Source organism: Monopterus albus, unplaced genomic scaffold, assembly GCF_001952655.1.
Source record: "Monopterus albus unplaced genomic scaffold, M_albus_1.0 scaffold63.1, whole genome shotgun sequence".
NCBI classification, from domain to species: Eukaryota; Metazoa; Chordata; class Actinopteri; order Synbranchiformes; family Synbranchidae; genus Monopterus; species Monopterus albus.
In genome coordinates, this window is record NW_018127943.1 from 2811753 (window position 1) to 2832140 (window position 20388).

Genomic DNA, 20388 nt, shown 5'->3' on the forward strand with positions numbered 1-20388 from the left:
AAAGGATGATGATGATGGTGATGATGATGGTGATGGTGATGGTGTGAGATGTGAGAGCCGACACAGGTAAAGGCGTGGTCGCAGAGGATTGGTAGAGACTGCAATTGGAGCTGCTGTGTTGAGGTACAGCTTCCTCTTCCGCTTTGAGGAAACGTCAGTGACACCTGCTGGTGGTACGAGGGATTACAGAGTGCACATAAAACAAAGGCTTTCAGGGAGTATATTGTATACACACAGTCTAGCACAACAAACACTTTAAATAAAATGACCATCAAGCGTGGGTGCTGCTGTTGCCTACTGGATTTACAGTGTTAGAGTTGGGAGTATACCGAAATTGTACAGACATGATGTAACTCTACCATCTAGTGTTTACAAGGCAATAATGTGTAAAAGGTAAATGTCTCTGAATATTTAGCTTACTAAAAGTTGCTTCCACATCCTAAAGCAATCTGTTGTACATAAAGTTCATTTGGTGCAATTATGTGACAGCTGTTTTAGGCTATAGCTGCAATTAGAATAAATGTCGACCGTGACCTAATAAAACTTGTTCGGGGATGTGGGGAGGCTCGAGGTACTGCAGGGAAAACTCGACACTGTCTGGACAAGGCCTTACAACATGACCTGAATTCTAAATATTTATTACGCCAGATGTTCAAGTGTTTGTTTTCTTGCACCAGACCAATATGGGAATATTAAAGTTTAACAAGATTGAGTAGTTTCACTTACAGATAAACAATGTGTCGTTATAGATTTAGGATGTGCTTTCACATGATGCATCAATACAGAAATAAAATCTGCTTTCTTCTGCCTGCCTTAGCTTTTCCAAACTTGCAGCAAGGAATGCTCCGAGCCATGTGTCAAGAAGACAAAACAGCTGCTGAATAAACTCGTGAGCCACTAGCAGCTCTCTCCATGAGTTAAGATTCAGTAGTCTGCCGATATCAAGAGGTCAGTCAACTTTCCTTTACCAGCAATAATATTACTGTACAACTCAAAGGAAGAAGACAAATTGTTTGATAGAGGAGAGAATGAGGATGTCTGTGTTGATTTAGACAAGCTGTCTCTAAGCTGAAATACAAACTGTGACACCAATTACTAGCTACTTACCTTTCTATTCTGACATGACCTTCAAAAGTAATTCACACCTTAATGTAGGTGACTCCAGTGACTCTGAAATGACTGTCATCTCCTGATGTGAACAAACCCAACATGAGAAAATCTCATCTCCCTTTAATGCTTCCTTTCATATCTGCTTGGTCATGTTCTTACTGTGCTACTTTCATTTAGCTATGATTTATCTATTTTTAATAGCTTTTTCTAAACCTGTGGTAGGCTTCATTTCAAGCACTTTAAATTCAGTCTCTGTTCAGTATCTAAGATTGTAACACTGGGTAATTGACTGCTGGCCTTTCTGTTCTAAATCCTGAATGTGGGTGTATTGGTGCTCAAAACAGAAAATCTGGCAATGTTTGCTCCCAGTGAGGTGTCTTCATTCTAAGAGTTAGCAGGAGACCAGTTTAAACAACCTAGCATATGAAACTAAATTAAAAAGCTGTGGATAGAAATCAAATGAATACTAGAATTATAAGGAAATATTATGCAGATCTCTGTTCTTGTTTGTTTCTCTGGTTTCTGTTTACTGAAAACTGAAATGCCTTTACTAATATTATGCTTTCGCATATAAGTTGTCCTACAGGCCCCCAAGGATCACATCGTGCATTTAAATGCATTTATGCCATGACACGTGGCATGAAATTCTTGACATGCACAAAACATACCTCAGGGTCCAAAGTGCCATAGAATGTACAAAGTAAATAAAACGTAAATTACAGAATTACTGGTGGATGAATGCCAGAGTGATTAGCCATGCTTGACAAAAATGCCCTTTTGAGTGTTGTCTGTAATATGCATTGAATGGCACATAATCCCCAGTCATAATGTATGCATTTTTATATTGTGCTATCACTAGATAAAATACCTAAATGTAATTTTAATATGCAATTTATATATCAAATAACCACACCAAGATGTCTGTTCGTGGCTCCAATTCAGGAACTGGAAAATCAAGGTACATATTTGTGTTGATGTTAAAATCATATAAAAACTGTCATGTTCATGAATTTACAACACTGTCTACACCTTGTGTAAAAGATATGACCTTTTTTTTTCAATTTTATATCTTTATCACAGTGTACTGTATAACATCATATCACCCAAACTTCACACTGCTCAAACCATAGTGTACAAAGCTTGTAGAGACTTTCCCAAGAAAATTCAAAGCAGTGATTGCTGCCAAATGGACTTCTCCAAGCTGTTGAATTAAAAGTTGAACAATTCAATGCGTGAAAGATTTCAGTCTTTAATTTTTTATACATTTACAAACAATTCTGAAAACTTGTTTTCAAATGGTTACTTTGGGTTATTTGGTGCGGATTTGTGGCAAAATGTTATCCATTTCAAATTAAATCTAAAACAGTGAAGGGTCTGAACACTTTCTGAAGCCCCTGTTATTCAGGAAAGGGTTCATTATTTAGAGTCAGAGCAAGAGTCACACGATTTGTTGTAGCCATCTCTTTATTAAACAGCAGTGTCTTTTCACTAGCAAATGTGAAAGAGTTTATTTGGTGAGTAGGCAAAATATTGTCTCAGGTGTCTGCAAGTTCCCCATGACCTATATACAGGTTGTGTTAGATTCTCAGTTAAATATTTTGTCCTCATTTTAAGCAGCTTCAAATACAATCCCTACATTTTCTAATGTTATAGTTAATTACTGACAGTGCCTCATTCAGCAATCACTCTTGAACAGCAACAGCTGGATCAATCTATTGCTATTCCTCAGGTCTTCAGCCCAAAGTTCAAGTGCACAAGAACTTGCTTTCCTACACTGTTTTTTTTTAATGCACAGGACCTTACCCTGCCCAAAATGCACTACAAGCACAAAGCTCCTAAGAAGTTACATGTTATGAATATACTGTACATTCTTGGACAGTCCTAGTCTGTTTACAAACCAAATTGCTGCCCACAAGTCCGATTTTTTTTCTGAAAATTGAATAGAAGTTCAGTCCAGACCATCAGACTAGGTTTGCATACATAATGCAGCATCTGTGTTCCATATCCCCCACACATGTATCATCCCACTCTGGATTTTCCTTCAGGTGGATGGAATTCGCATGTTCTTCTTTAGAAATCTTACCTCAGTGTCTCAATCTGAAAAGGCCAGTAGAGCCAGAAATGTCACGAATGATCGACCTGCTTCCACACAGCTGAGAACAACACTGACTGACTGACTGACTAAATTATCTTATGCAAGTGTTTGGGAGATTGGGGGTGGGATGTGGGAGGATGACGTTTTGTATGCATGTATGTCAGTAACAATTATACTGAACCAGAGATTAATAATTTGCTTGGATAAAGCATTAGACTTGTTGATGAAATAAAATTCAAAGATCTTATGAGTCACATTTTCTCTTTAAATTTTCATCTACACTGCCAAGAAATTCTTCAGACTTGTTTACCACGCTCCTCTTAAAGCTGGTGCACTGTGTCATTTGTACTACATGATGGCGCCATTGCATCAGGTTTTAGGACTCAGAACTACTAAGGTGGAAAATATGAGTGGGGTAAATGTAGGTGGGGGTTGTTATTGTGATTCAGCTCCTCATCACAGGAGTGAGACCTCAGAGGCATGCTGGATTATTTTCAAAGATGGATGCTGAAGCAACTACAAATGGAAAGCCTTTGGGTATAATGAATTTGATTTAGTGGCTTAATTCTCAAGTGAGGCTGAACAAGGGGGGATAGAAAAACATCCGAATACAGTAGTTCTCAGAGAGCGGTACAGCAAATTCCATGTTCAAAGGCAACAAATTGCTACCTGAAAGCCAGTTTATTGTTTCAGAACACCCATTCAAACACTGCCCTTGGCTTCTTGTCCTTCACTTTTGCTTTGAAACACTTGTGTTTGCGTGTTTTGAAACGCATTTGACCACAAGTCAGTTCAACAATTTATGGACAAAATTGATGTTTATGTTTGCTACTGCACTAATATGCCTCTTATGTTATGGCAGAGGAGTACTTCCATGAAAAAAGTCCAGTTTTACTCAAAATGTTACAAGTAACCCAAGTGGTCAGATGTAATGCTCTTTAAGACAGGTAGTCGATTTCCATGTACAATGTAAATATTGTAACTACTTCTTTTTGAATGAAGGACACATTAAAAAATGTTTACTTTTTTGAATAATCTGTCTTGATGGTGCAGCTGAGCAATGACAGCCTAATGTGAATCCCCTTTCTCATCCACCTGGTTAAAAAAAAAAAAAGAACAATGGTGTTTTTTGGTCTGTCTAGACATATTCCCACTGCACCGAGTTTATCAAGCAAGATGAAAACAACATGGGCATCAAAGCTATTTGGTTTTCTTATCATTTAAATGATAAGGAATTGAACTATCTGATTATGTTGAGGAATGAGAAAATGGGCTGGGCTACATGATCACGTTACATTGTGGAATGCGTCCTAGACACTCTCTCCTGCACCGATGCTGTGCCAGTCTTAAAGTGGGACAGTGTCATCCATCGTGGGGTAGTTGTGACCTCCGTGACACCCCGGTGGCACCGGGTCTATGAGCCCGGCTTCATTTCAACAACCCAACACTGGTGTGCGCACTGCAGCTACCAGTCCATCGGATCACCTCCAGGGTGCCTCAGCCAGAGTCAAGTCGACTAGTGAGAGCCACATTCAATCAGGAAGTCACGCTATCGTGTCTTCAAAATAAATTGCACTAAACAGCGTGGGGAACAGTCACTGCATTTAAAACGAGTTCTCATCAAAATGTGTAAATCTGTAGTCTACAGCCATTTGTAAAGGGGTCATTTGAAGTGTTTGAATGGAAAATTAAAATGCTGTTAAACATTAAACAAAAAGAAATGGATTTGTATAATTGTGTATTATTAGTTGGCATTCTGTCTTAAAATCAGATTTTATCTTAATTATCGTTAGACTTGTCACCAAACACACACTTGGAGAACTTGGTTTTATTTCTATTAGGCTGAAGTTGTGTAAATAAGTCTAAATACTTACACAAGGTTCAAAAATGATTATTTTAAGGTGCTTAGTAGCCTACAGCTAATAAACAGTTATCAGGGAATTCAAACTCATAACGCTTTTTACTTTTTGTCAGTTTTTATTTATGGTTTTATTCATTATAGCTCTTATTAAGTTATTAACAGTATAGAATGAAATTCTGAAAGCAAAAAAAAAAAACGAACAAATCGTTAATAACAACTAACGAACTAACCGATCTATATTTCCGATCGTATACAAATTTACTGTATTCAGTGACAACAGCCGTTTTATTTTGAAAATCGCGACCGGATGTCAAGTTTCCCGTGTCTGGTTTGCGCTGACACCGGCCACCCAGCAGATCCCCACAGAGTAGCCTCGACTGCCGTGAAGATCCTAGCTCCCCCAGTTCCTGCTTCCGCCGCAGCCTTTCTATTCATTTTTCTGGAGCAACGTTTTCCGGCTCCTGCTGCGTCAGACCCAGCCTCCGCAGCACTGGTCGGATGCCACTGGAAGCTGGTGTATCATGTCGAGGTAGGTGATTATAGTCTCGCTGCATGGCGGAAATGTAGGAAGCTAAGGAGGTAGTGCACAGCCCACAGATCCCCCGCTACATCCCGGCCTGTTGACTGCGTCGTTGCTGAGACCACGGTGAGCAAATAGCAGTTAGGTAGAATGATTTGGTCCCGTTTTCTCATCGCTGTTACCCGGATAGTGTTGCCCTGCTTTAGAGGGATGTTCCGCTGATACATATGTACGTTGCATCCCCGCATCCTCCTTTGTTGCTTATTCGCTTTCCAAACTATTTTGTTTACAGCGTATCCACCAGGTTAGTTAGCCTGAAACCTTCTTTATGTCCGCAGCATTACCTGGACTGTGCACCGTGGATGAACGCCTAAAGTGCTTTCACTGGGCAGCTGTGTTAAAGGCTAAAGGCATCAGCGGTGCTAGAAGTGTGTAGCCTATAAGCTAGCTGCGTTTATTTTCTGTCTGTTGTGAGTTCATACCGTTAGATGAGCGATGGATGCGTTTGACCTCCACTGTCACACACACACTACGTGAAAATACGGACTCATGACACGGGGGGTGTGTGATAAGTGTGTGTATCCTTCAGTGTCTTTTCCTTCATTGTTTTTTTTTTATGTGGCGAGCGGACAAAACAGCTGCCTGTGTCTCAGCTTTAGTGCATTTGCTGCTTGTATCGGGAATGGCTTTGTAATTATCCCCACAGCCGGGCGTGCGTTTGTTTTCAGTGTTTGGAGGTGTGGTTAGTGTGGTTATTGTGTCATAAAGCCCTATGGTATGAACCTCAGTCCATGCTTCAACACATCAGAACAGTCAGAGGGAGCCAGCAGGGTGGTCTCCGTTTGCCATCCTCTTGTCAAATGCACACACATATTTTGTGGTGCTGATGATAATACAGATGACACTGCCCACATACACAGACTGATTGTGGTTCACTGTTCAGCTCAGCTGGCAGGGACTGGTCAGTCCTGGTAAGGCCAGAGGTTCAGTCTCCCACAAAGACATCCATTGGATGATGTGTGCCACTAAATGATGATGTTCTGATCCACATTTTTTCAATCTGATTCTGATACACACCTGCTGATTCTGATACAGATTCTGATACGAGAGCTCTTTCATTGCAATAAAACAACACCAATAAACAAAATATTGAATGAGTAATGATGGATAAGTGCAACCATAGATGGTCAGAAGCCAAGGACACACACTTCTCCAGATTATTGCACATTAATAATGCTCCACTTTTGGGCTAGAAATAAACATGTGGCTTTGGTTTTGTAAGATTTCACATTTATCATTTAAAATGTAGCCAACATTAGGGCATTAATAATTTATTGTTAATTTAAAAAATCTGTCTCTCCTGTCTTTGTATCGAGGGTCCAGCATCATAGGTGCTTAGATGTGAGCGCCTATGATGACTCTGAGGTCCTAATATCAGTTGTGAAGCTGAACATCTTCTAACGGTGCCGCTAACTGTGATGACACCTGGTTGTATAGTTCAGGTATAGCAGTCTCTGAAATGTATTTTCTGGATGGCAGATTATACCTGGGCTCTAAGTGCCTCCAGCAGGCTGCGAAATCCAACATTTTCCACTAGAGATAGTGGATGGTCATGGAGTATAATGAAGTTGAGCAACTTCTCTGTAATCCCTTTAGCCTTTGGCTTGTCTGCTGGAAGTTTCTGGAAAGCATCAGTGAGTGTCTGCTGCCTGGTGGCATCTTCTTGTCTGCTGGCTAGCATGGACTCTGGGTACTCTTTCACGTGAAACCCCTGTAGGTTGTATTGCACGACATTGGATCGGATCAGGCCCATCTCTACCAACAAATGTGGAGCTCACGTTCTAAACTCAGTATATTGTCATGATCTCAGAAATAAATTTAAAATCGACGCATGTGAAGAAACGGTGCTCGTCTCTTTTTAAATCTTATTTAATACGACATTCAATGGCGAATAACTGCAATGTCATATTGCTTTCTCAAGAAGTCAATTTGTGTATTGAAATATGGCTTTTTTTGCCTATGTGTAGTATTTCATAACACCCAATGTCTGCTGCTGATTTTACAAGACATTTAAACTCTGGGAGGCATAGTGTGATTTTTCTTTCTTTGACAGCATATTGTCTGACAATAAATTACTAGCTTGTAGTCTTGTACAGTGCCACAATTATGCCTAAAATTCGATCCATTTACAGCCAGTATCCATTGTGTTCTCATTTGAATTGTAGCTGCTGACAAGAGAGAAACGCAACACCTATGGACAACTAATACATTATTAATGTTATCTAATAAAGTCAGCCTTGGTAACTGGAAGCAGATTGATTGAGTTAGTAGCCCTAATCCATTCATGAATAAGTAAACAGCCATATATATTGCAGTGAGAGCAGTCTATGCTGTGGCAGGGGAGCTCCGTCTTGGATTCCATTTGCTGCTTCAGACAGATGCCTGTTTGAATATGAGCTGTAAGAGGCCAATTATTTAACATAAAGCAAAGTGACTCATGTGTTGGCAGCTGTTTGCTTTGATCAGGGCATTGCCATTTTTGGAATAGGTGTAGTCATGGGTGGACTATTTATATCAACCAAATGCAAATATTTGGAACAGTTCATTCCAGGCTGCATAATTAAATCAAATAGTAGGGATAACAGTCAAACTGTACTTGGTTTTGTTTTGCAGAATTCCTCCAAGATAGCTTTTTTTTTTTCCTGCTAATTGAGTAGATTGCAGTGAACCAATGTTGCATTTGCGACCATGCAGCCTACTGCAACACGTCATGATCCGGCATTTTATAATAGAGGAAGCTGGGCTTTAGAGAAGTGGCAGCCCTCCCCTCATTTCAGCTGATCTGTTTAGTCTCTTTCCCCTTCCTTTAATTCCTTCCCTCCCTCTCTGCCCTTTGTGCTTCCACCTTCCATGCCTCATGCCACTGCCTGTCTTCATTTTTGACTAATGAGTTCATTAAACATATTAGTGTGGCTCTGCCAGAGGTCAGATGTGGTGTGGTGAGCAAAAATGGGTGGCAACTCATTTCATAGTTTTATCTGTATTTAACACTGCACGTTTGTCACGTGCCAGGCACTGTTCCTCTGTTTGGTTTAGTGCAGCAAAGCTGCCGCCAAGTGGAGTTTTATTTAAAATAGCAGTTGGATTTGTTTTTCATTTCAGTTCTGTCTGCAATACCAGCCTGTCACCTGCACAGCAAGCGCTTATGTTTGCATGAAAAGCCATTCTAATTTCAAGCATCACAGTGTTTTTGGCTCTGTGTACAGTGGGTGTATAATGCTTGATATTGTCTTCAGTGTGCTGTGTATACATCCCCATTTTGCACCCAGTTGTCCCAGATATATCCTTTTTTTTTTTTGAAAACGTCAGGTGGATGAGAAGAGAGGGTTGAATGGAGCTACAGAGGAAACAAAACAACACATTTTGAAGACGTGTTCGCAGTCTGGGGGCCTCGTGCTACAAACACAAAGAACTTTGAAGTGAAGAGGCTATGTAAGACATGGCAATGCTTCTAGTGAGCTGCAGTAGCAAAGCTACCAAAAGAGGAAGGCTCAAGTTTTATTTCCATTGTTAGTCTGTGTGCATGGTATTTCTGCTCCTTAATACTAGACTGTGCACTGTAAATAGAGCAAAAGCCATTGAAAATAAGCTTGTGCCTTTATTGTTTCTGCTTTCAGGAGGAGAAAGACTGAAATTACATGGACACACCCATTTCTGAGATATACTATGGGTCTGCCATGACAGGAAAGATAAAGAACAGCAGTGTTGTCATGTATCAGTTGAGACTAGTGTTTGGGGGCTGTTTTCTTTTTCCTCTGTCCTCTAGGCTTGTGAAGACACCGGTAAAGAGAGAAGAAAATAATCATTAACCTCAGAAGATGTTAATGACTTTGTGATGAATTTCGATGTCTTGTGCGTTAGGATAGGCACAGTAGAGCTAACCAACTAACTGCACGTCATGTGCGTCAACATACGGTACTTGTTGTCTTTAGTTTCTTGTCAGCTTGTAGAGTGCAGCCTTTCAGAAGAGCAAAATCTTTAGGAAGAAGCCCCTTTCTGTCATCATTCTTCAGCTCTCATCCTGCTGGAGGGCTGCTATTGTCTGTATTGTAAGATAGAGTGTCTAGTGATCATATGAGCCAATCACAGGGCGTCTGTGGGGAAGGTTCCCATGGAGAAAAGCAGGCTGGGCCGTGAGGCCGCTGAAGCTCAGCTTGAACAAGCTAGCTTGATCCATGCTGATAGTGTTCTCCAGCGGCAGATTAAAAAGGAGGCCCCAGCAGGCCTGCCCTGCCGTCTGCTAGTCCAAATGTCTCGCTGCTTGTCTACTTGTCTTAACTCAGGTGAGTTTTTAAAGACGGGGCTGAAGAAATGAAGTTCTGAAAAGGAACGGAGTCAGATGTGCCCGATAGCCATGTGGCATCACATTGGATTTGTATAGGGACTGGATCTAGATCACATAATGCCTTAGCCACAGCTGTCTGGGGTGGGTTTGGAGGATGTTTAAATGTCCATTGTCTTTGGGTTGAGGGGTGTGCACTGTTCCCACGACTGTTACTGTGACCAGTTAGAGATCCTGACCTGGACTCCACTTCAAAGACTGTGCTACTCCAGCTCTTTTTGGCCCTCCCCAGTCTGCAGTGCGGTCATGTCAGAGTGCTTGTGTATTTGTGTGTGTGTGTGTGTGTGTGAGTGTATGTGCACACACACTTTTGTGTGCTTGCTTTTGCTGTATCTTGAGGGGTTACTGTTGCTGCAGCCTGACCTGGGGAGTGAGTCTTGTGACATTTCTTCTCACTTCATTGGAGCCATCCAGAAATGGGCATGAACGAATGGCAGCACTTAAATTCTCTATTTCCCCTTTTTTTTTTTTTTTTTTTTACTTCCGTTTATGTGTGTGTGTGTGTGTGTGTGTGTGTGTGTGTATCTCCTCAGACAACTCTTTTTTGTCTCAGCCATGGTCAGTGTGGTGATGATATCAAACGCCATAATGATGTCTTTTTGCCAATTAAATATGCTGAAAGACAAATTATAAAATTAAAGACATCTGTGATACTAACCGAAGACAATACTTAGCTTGAAATATTCATTTCCACTTTAGAAGATGTTTGTGGAATAAGGAAGAATTTGGCTCGTTTCATTAGGACAAGAACATAACTGTGAAGTGTGTTGTGCCTTCTCTGCATGAGGAACTGGATTCACATGGGTATGACACACACTGAGAGGGTTTAGCTCATCAGAAATTGCTGAGGGACTCACTGAACAGCCCTCCCTGCCAACTACCCACCCACATACCCACAAAATCCCCTGATGCTCAGTGCCCATGGCCCATCAAACAGCCTTGTCAGCCCCTTTGAGTCCACAGCTCAGGCCAGGATCAGAGCAGGCATTGAGGGCTGAAGGGATTCAGGGATGCTGCTAAAAATTCTCAGCTGCCTGACAAGATACTGCACTGTCTGGGTCTTATGTAGCTCACAACGTTTAACTTAGAAGAGGATCTAAACCTACTTCAGTTTGTAAAGGGGTCTTTCTACGTGGCAGCCTCCTGAAAATGCAAACCCACTCCATGGATGGATGGAACAGAGATTTGGAGTGCTGAAGAGGCAGATGGATATGGAAGGAAAATTAGGAGAGAAGAGAGAGGTAGTAATTGGGGCAGCTGTGCAGCTTGAGGCACAAGCAGTCAGATCAGCTACCACCCCACCCTTCCACCCTAAAAAATAAAAAAGCGAGCCAGATGCTGGTCATTAAGATCACAGTGACAATAGCTCAAACACATTCTGTAGCCAGAACACAGAATGCACAAGCCCACAAAGACATACACATAGGGATAGAAAAAAACCCCAGGACTTTGAGCCCGTCTGACAGAATGGGTGCATTTCCCACACTTTGGAAGAACGGCTGTTGTGTGACAGGCTTGCCTCTGCACAGGGATTTGTGTTTGTTACTCTGCATTCCCAGCAGCCACTCAACGTCTGCCCACGCAACATCAGGATTTCTGAATGGCATCCTTTTAGCCAGTGCTATCTGATCCTCTGCTGGTCAGTACTGGGTGGCCTCCACACCTGACCTCCAGAGAGGGTTTAACCTTAGGCCCCTTGAGGTTTTGATTCAAAGGCCTGCGTTGCCTTTTTACTTGGGCAGGGGCTTGCTTATGTCACTGGTGCCAGTCGTGCTTCCTGGAAGGTTTCTTTATCATGGTAGAGTGAGTGTTTGTGGATTTTTGATGTTTGCATTATTGATTCCCAAGGGGCAAATTCACTGTTATGACCTCCACTGAAAGGTCACAATGCAGGGTCAGCTGCACTACTTAGCCCTCGTAGCTGGAAGGGGTTCAGCATGGTTTCACTTAGCACTAAGCAGTGTCTGTGCAGTATAGCTGAGGTGGTTAATGTGCATGTGTCCATCTCCATAGCATTCAAAGCACTCATTGTAAGCGTGTATGGCAGGTGCAGTGTGAGTTACCGATGGCTGGCGGTGTAGGGCGGGGGCTGAGAGGATTGTGAGGGATTGTAGAGGATTGGCCTGACTGGATTTCCATCGCAGGAATCCCTTCACCTGCTCCACTGGTGCTCTGGAGAACAGCCACACAGCAGCCACTGTGAATATACAGCAAAGTCTGCATTCAGGCACCGTAAACAAACATCCACTGTACAGAACAGAGAGAGAAACTTTCTGATGTAAGTCTGGCAAATACTTGATTCTGTTCTATTTAAAAAAAAAAATCCTTTTTGGAAAACACTTAAAACAGACAAGAAATGACAACAATGGCTAGTTTCTGGAACAATTTAATTACTTGATGGTACTTTTATTATTCACTACCAAACTGATTGAATCTAGAGGGCATGGAGTCATATTTTCCTGTATTTCAGGTTTTCGTTATTCACCTCTCAGACCCACACAAAAAGACTTTATTTTTCAGATGAGCAGTGATTACACTGGCAGAAACTCTTTAACTAGGCCGTGATAGTAATTTCTCTATTAAGTAGCCTCAGAAGACCAGAATGCAATGCCTGCAAGATGTTATGTGTTCCGACTTCAGCACAATGCTGTTGACAAACAAAACAAAACAAAAAAAAAAAACCCCATCTCTTCCTTTCTTTTTATAATACACCTGGAACCAACAACTGAATTAAGTGAGCTTGTCAGGCCTTTTCCCTTGACGTTGGAAATATAGGAAATCACTAACTTACGTCAAATTAGATGAGAAAAGTGGATACAATGACAGAGTAACACAGCACAGTAATATCTGGAATGTATTGTTCATCACATATTGATGATTTTTAACAGTGTTAGTTCTCACAACCCTTGCTTAGGGTGGAAGTGGATTTAATTGAGGACATAAGGGCATTATTTTACAGAGGAGGACTGCAGCTGTAAAGATGAGAGATGTATTCATAAACGTAGATGACTCGGTCCTTAAACTTAGACAGAGATATTTGCATGTTCGTTGAAGGGGATTTTAAGGGACATTCCACTGTGATACTCACAGTGAGTTGAAATGAATTCATGCATTCATAATTCTCTCAGGCAAAGACAGTACCACAGAGCATGATTTGCATAATGTGGACAAAACACATCAGTATTATTTTGCTTCATCTATAAGCTTAACTTTCTGTTTCAAAGTAGACTGTTCCACTTTGTTGAAATAACAAAACACCTTCTGCGCATTATGTCTTTTTCTTTTTTCATAGCGGCATCATCTGCCTCACTTGCTCTTTGCTCTCTTGGCAATTGGCACCCTAATTGAGGCACTCTTGAGCCATGTTTATCACCGCGGCAACGTTGCTCTGCAGATAATCATTGTCTTGTGGATTAGAATAACAACAGAGGAGAGGCTTTGCTTTAATTCCACTAACACTGGACCAAGCTCCTTTGTGTCGGCTTGCCCGGCAGGCTTGTCTTAACTGGGATTAGAAGCATGGGCTGCTAGCGCCCACCAGGCCTGCTTCGTGCCCTTGAATGTTTCTCAGAGGCAGAACCAGAAAATCACAGTTTTCACCACATCATTGTACCTGCCTGAGTGCTGAAGTGTAACTTGACAGTAGTTCACCATTAACTACTCATGTCCATTGATGCAGTGAGAGTTACCCGTAGGTTTGATCCTGGCCTTCTGTCAAAAGACTGATAATAACAAAGCTGCTCTCTTTCTAGCTAAAGAATGATGAACATGTCTTTGTCCAAGCAGCTTATACAGCATGTTCTGTACCTGATGGTTTCACCACTGGGCTAAAAGTTTGATTGTTTCTTTCACCAAGTTACTTTGTCCTCGATTGTGTGCACAAGCTCAAGAGACAGTGAAATAATTTATGGGTGCAAACAAGGGAGTGACTCATTGTGCTATTAAAAGCATTTATACCTGTTCCAAATGACCACAGTTAAACATGTGATGGGATGAATCATTCAAGTGGAAGCAGTAGTGTACACTTTCTAGACAGTCTCTCCTTGAAGGCATTCATGATGTTGTCAGGTACAGAACATGCTGCATAAGCTGCTTGGACAAAGACATGTTCATCATTCTTGCCCTTTGTTGTTTACACAGGTGTGTGAAGAATGGAAAAAAGAAGAAGAGCTTGGCAGAGAAATTCAAATCCTGCTTTCTTCCTCTTCTTCACACACCTGACTATATACTGCAGGAAGTGAGTGTGCTGTTTGGATGCTTATTTTTGGAAAGTTACTCTTTTCCAGTGTGGTCCCCCCCACACCTGACTTCAGAAAGGTTTGGGGTTTGATGATCCACAAACACTTAAATATATTCATGCCTTAATCCTTATTCGAAATTCAAAGCTATTATACATCCAACTAGAGACGTACACCAAGTGCTTCCAGTGTGGAGGGAACACGCGACCGGTATAGACACAACTGCGGGCCTTGCTAGAGGTGCATGTGAGATCACAGCTTACATTTTTGGTCTGTGCCACTGCACGTGCGATGTGAATTGTCATACCTCTAAATCTGATCGACACAATTTAGTATTTGAATATTCGAGACAGCAGGAAAAATATCAAAACTTAATAGAGTAATGGGAGACCAATTCTAGGATGAAATAGTCACAGATTCAAAGTTCCCGGATCAATAAATGATAAGCGAAACATCGTTAAAACACAAATGATACCTCAGTAAGGTAGGACTTTATTGATCCCACAGTACTGTAGTAAGGCAGACAGTCAGTGACCTACAACCACATTTTAATCCAGACAAGCTGTTTGTGATGACATGCATGTGGAACCAGCTGTGAAACATTTGCGCTAAGACTGTCTGTGAGGTGTGATGTGGTGAGGTGGCAGACATGTAGATGCGGGTACCTACCATGCTGTCCTACCCTGATTTGTTGGTGTGGCTCAGTAGGAGCTCCCACTAGAGACTGGGTGTAACCACTTGTCTGTTTATTCTGGCAGAGGGGAGAGCTGGAGAGCACAGAGTTGGAGTGGGGGGGGGGGTGGGGGGGGGGGGGGTGGGGGGGCAGTTGCTGACCCCATAAGCACACGAGATTAGGAGGAATAATAAAAAGGGGTCTTGGCAGTGCTTCACTAATATGTGTGGTAATTTAAGATGCTCCGCAAGAAAATGTCACTGATGTGTGGGCGGGCAAGTACAATGTGTGTGTGTGTATGTGTGTTCACAAGACAGAAAGATGCACACATCAACAAGCTCCGTGGAGGATTCCTGTGGTAAAGCATTTTTGGCTTCTCAAGCAAACAACTGATGAGGCATGCAAAAGTAATTTCAGGCCCTCTCAGAAAGATGACCACACCATTAAATGGAGCTCCCTTTGAAAGATTAGCACGGTCTATATGCTCTCACCATTTACACACAAACGCATACACACACATTTAGTCCTATATTTGATATATTTTGTGGGATGGTGGTTTTACACATTTCCTGTGGCTGACATTTATGCAGTATATTATCCTTTGCCAGCCTTTTCCCAGCTTGATTTACTGTGTTTAAGGTTGCCAACCCACCAGCCAGCAGTGTTTAATTCAGTTGAACTTGCAGTGTCAGTACTTGGCGAGGCTGTGGTAACATAACATAACATAGCCGCAAGCTCTAGATAACATTTCTCTTACTTAATCTCAGACACTGTTCTAGTAGCTTGTGATCATTATGTGACCCACGCTTGATTTTGATTTGTCAAACAAAATACGATAGAATTCAAATAACCAACCACAACACTGCGAGCTGCTTGTGTTTGCCTCCAGTGTGGGATGTGTATAAACGTGAAAGTGGCGGGGGAGGACGAGTGGTGTGAGGCCGGCTGCTGGAGCAGGTGATATCTGTGACCCAGAACACCAGTGGTGGATGTTGGCCACATGCTTCTTCCTCAAAGGCTGCTGCCACCCTTTCTGCCTCATTGGACTTATGCCAACATGCATGCCCTCAACACATGCGTTTCAAATGCTTCGTCTGAGCGAATCCGCTGTACATAATGTTATCTTGAAACAACAGTGATTCAGCAAACCTTCAGGATATAAACACCACAAAAAATCATTTGTCTGTTAGTGAGTGAAGAGAGTGCCTTTTTCTTTTTCTCCCTTTTTATTTTAAACAGTTGACCTACACTTTACAAATGCCTAACAGCTACTTTGTGAACATGACAGGCTGCCAGACATTGGGATTGTCGGCTTACACAAAATGACCTTCCAATGTGGGCACCCCGTTCTAGGTCGGTTTGTCTGTTTCACACAAAAACCTGATGGGAAACCCAGAAATGGCTGCTGCTCTGAGCACTTCACTGATACAGTAGCTCACACACACACACACACACGCTCACTCACACACAGTGCATACTGTACATACAGTTGGCCTGACAAGTTAAAGGAAAAATGTTGGCATGTGAAGGAAGGGTCAGCGCAAATAAGTCACTGAGAGATGACCTTTATTCCATGAGCCCCTGTCAGACCTGCACTCCTTCCCGTTACGGCAGAGACACACCAAGCTGACGGGAAAGAACTAGCAGTAATGTAGGCCAACTGTTGTGTCGCCTTTGTCTGCGCCAGTCAGGTTGAAATAGTGGCACTTGAGCCCACTGCACAGACTACATCCAGCTAGCGCGTACGTTATGCGCCTTCATGACGAAATAACTCCCCCTACCAGAAGGTGGCGGTGCCTGTATTCACCATTCAGAAAGGGAAAGAAGAAGAGCCAGACCACAGAAATACAAGTTGTAAACAAAGCAGCTCTCATTCTGTTTATACCTGATTCTAATCAAGAATATGTCTAACTGCGCTCAATATCAGCTGTAATCTCCATTAAATCAGAATTTAAAATGCATCTTTCTAAATTAGTGTTCGGCTCCCAGTAGTTTATTGACGCTCAGATTCCTTCTCTACTGTTGTGGGTTTCTGTGGTTTGTCTGTGTGTTGCTTTCTTGTATTTTCAGTTTGTGTTTTGTTATTGAGTGTGAAGCACTTTGGTCAATCTGTTGATTGTTGTAAAGCGCTACACAAATGATTTGATCTTAATTTGATAAAAGTTGCAAATGACACTGTTGTTTTCTGCCCTTGGTCTTTTGGTTCATAGAGCCCAACAACAAGGAGAAACCGCATTAAATGGGAGCGTGCGTCTCGAGGGACTTTTTCGGAACCTTTCTTTTCTTGTTGTCTGTGTGTTGCTTTCTTGTATTTTCAGTTTGTGTTTTGTTATTGAGTGTGAAGCACTTTGGTCAATCTGTTGATTGTTGTAAAGCGCTACACAAATGATTTGATCTTAATTTGATAAAAGTTGCAAATGACACTGTTGTTTTCTGCCCTTGGTCTTTTGGTTCATAGAGCCCAACAACAAGGAGAAACCGCATTAAATGGGAGCGTGCGTCTCGAGGGACTTTTTCGGAACCTTTCTTTTCTTGTGCATTGATTCGCTGAGCTGAACAGCCAATCAAAGTGGTCTCTCTTGCCAACAAGCACAACACCGATTCAACATGCCAAATTGGCTTAAAAACTGCCAACAGGGTCTGAATAGTGCTTATAAAAAAGATAAGACTGAAAGAACAAATAAAAAAGAATGTGCAAACAAGAAAAAGGAATGTCTCTGAACTGCATGCATTTGCATTAACCAGCTCCATCCATGTTTTATTTCTTTCCATACTGGGGTACACTACTATATTTTCAGATATCCAAAAGAAGGTTTTTATTTCAGTGTAATACATGTATTGGAATCTTGCAGTAAGTTGCAAGGATTCATTTTCTTTGAATACAGTGCTACATGATTTATAAACTGTTTTACATCAGCTCTCTTCATCCATGTTGCCAATCCCCACTCCTGTCCAAGTCTTGTTGGGAGTGAGCTTCTCCTCCTGGTATCTTGTTGCATTCTGATAAAGCAGATTCTCCCTCTGATGTGTTTTATCTCTTTTGATCTCCCGATGTAAAGAGTTTCTCATTTTGTTTTATGCTTTGTGGCAGTTCTTTCTTTTTTGTTTCGTTTTTGTCCTCTGCTTCTCTTGCACCCAATCTCCTGTCCCAGTATTGTGCGCAGTAGATCAAATTTGTCAGAATGACTTAATGGTCTGCTGGTCCGCCTCCTCACCTCCACTGTAAGAATTTTATCATGTACTGTAGCTAGAAGCACCACCCACCCAGTGCAGTACTAGGCTTGCTTATTGCAGTTGACAGAGTGTGTGTCCAGTGCATGCTACGCTTGGCTACATCAGGGTAATGCTGCTGGCTATCACCGATCCTGCAAACAAAAAGCATAAATTATATTGAAAGCAAGGAGAGTGGTTATATAGCTAAAGGGCTTCGCTGTAGATGTATGCAAAATAATGTATTTTTCATATATGATTGTGTTTGTTTGTGCATTGGTCTGTTAGGAAGAAGCAATAGACCCAGACTGGCAGACCTGCTCTAACCAGGCTTAAGGTGGTGGTGTAATAAGAGCAAAGTTAATCTTGTCAGTAGTAGAACCACTCAAACACAGCACAGCATATAAATGTTTGTACACTTGCTGAAGCTTTACATTGTTTTTTTTAATGTAGGGGCCATGCCGCTAGTGCTGCAAGTAACGGGAAACTAGGAAATGTGCTGAAATGATTAATTTATTAATCAGTATGTTGGTCACAGTGCCAGGAGCTCTCCCCAAAGAGATCAGTTTTTGCCTCATCAGCCCAGAGAATGCCTTTTACTCAAAGTGCTTGGCATCTATCCATTCTACCATAAGGGGCTGATTGCTGAAGGGCTGCTCAAATGGTTCTGGTAGGTTCTCCCCTCTCTGCAGAGCACTACTGAAGCTCTGTTCTAGGCCTCTTCCACTGTAGGAACCTAACAGCCCAAAACAGAACCTTCAGCTCTTGTTCCAGGTTTTTCTGCTTTTGTTTCCACTGTCCTCAACCTGCTTTGGAGACATGTTTCTGGAGCTAAACTTCAGCACCCCTCAGGAGATAGTTGGAGGAAGTCACAGGGGAATGGGGTGGGTGCCTACAGGGCTGTCGGCCATGATTGGCTAAATATGTAAGTATAGCATGCTGGTCAGCATGCTGCATATAGCTTGGATGTATGAAACACTGAGGTTGTGTTCTGTTTGTTTATTGGCTGTTTGATAAACTGCTCATACAGTCTCTGATATGGGCAGATTTTGTTGTAGCCTAATTAATGAGCACTATGGTCCTTGACTTGATGCTCTGCTCTGCTGTGTGTGTGTGTGAGAGAGAGAAACACAGCCCTGCCATCATATAAACAAGGACCAAGAGAGAAAAATGCATTGGAAAAGCAAAGTGGAACGGACCACAATAACCCTTCCAGTTCCACCAGATTACGGATATGGGAAGTTCCATGTTACAGCTCATTAAGTTCCTGTGGTGGAAAAACGCTTTTTCACAGCAAAAGGGTTCGAATACTTTTGTAAATGACAGACTTCAGTTTTTTATTTTTAATAAATGTGCAAAAATTTCACTTTTTCATTATGGTTTATTTATTTATCCATTTAAAATTAAATCTACAGCGATGGAGACTGAATACTTCATGAAGTCATAGAGTTGTATTAAATGGCCATATATGAACCGCCTCTTGATAACCAGAATATTCTTTGTACTCACTCTCACCTCCTTCTCTATCCATGGTCTCACAGATAGACATTTTCCTGAGCTCAGGTGCATGTATGAGTTGGGAGTGTGCTCTCTCTGTTAGGTCCTCATCTCCCACCAGCCTTCCAGATGGCCGTGGCTTCAGCACCACACCTTATGTCCACATGGCACTACCTACATCCTTCCAACCACCACCCACACCCCCTGCTCCCTGTTACACAGTACAAAATTGCAAATAGATGATGTGCAATATTCCTCATTAGCATTACTCTAGCACTGATTACAGTTCAGGGATTTCTGCCACAGCTTTACCTGTAGGGGTATTTCATGGGGAGGAGTACCAGCTACTATTTGTTTTATAAGGGTTTTCCCAAACAGTCTGTAGAGTTCCTGTTCCTTTGGATCAGTCAGCAAAAGAAAAGAGAAAAACAGACCTTTTTTTTTTTTAAAAGACAGATCATTGAATTATTCAGTGAAGGCAGAGGACGTGTAGTCTTGCTATGCAATTCTCTGATTTTCTTAGGGAGTTCTGCAGGAGAGGAACCACACATTTGTTTTGCTCTTGCGCTACTGTGCAGAGCAGCTACACTGGAGCAGATTGGACTGCGCTTTGCTCATAGTTACATGTGGGTGTTGAGGGAGGGGAGGGTGGGGGATATTTATCCTTACTCTGGCCAGTCCTGGTCACAGTATAATCACTTTGACTGGTTGCTGACTTCCATTTTTCTGCTTTGCTGCAGGCCACTTGTACCTCTTTTAATTCTGCCACCCCCCCCCCCCCC

The 20388-nt window shown here is 41.9% G+C and overlaps 1 protein-coding gene across 2 annotated transcripts in view; it reads left to right on the forward strand.

The window, feature by feature from the left end:
* Positions 1 to 5386: 5386 nt before the first annotated feature.
* Positions 5387 to 20388, forward strand: part of fut8b (fucosyltransferase 8b (alpha (1,6) fucosyltransferase)) — a 95107-nt gene continuing 80105 nt past the window's right edge. Inside the window, exon 1 of one of the 2 annotated variants that reach the window (XM_020603946.1) lies at positions 5387 to 5595. The gene's annotated coding sequence lies outside the window, so the exon portion shown is untranslated. The other variant, XM_020603947.1, reaches the window with a different exon arrangement.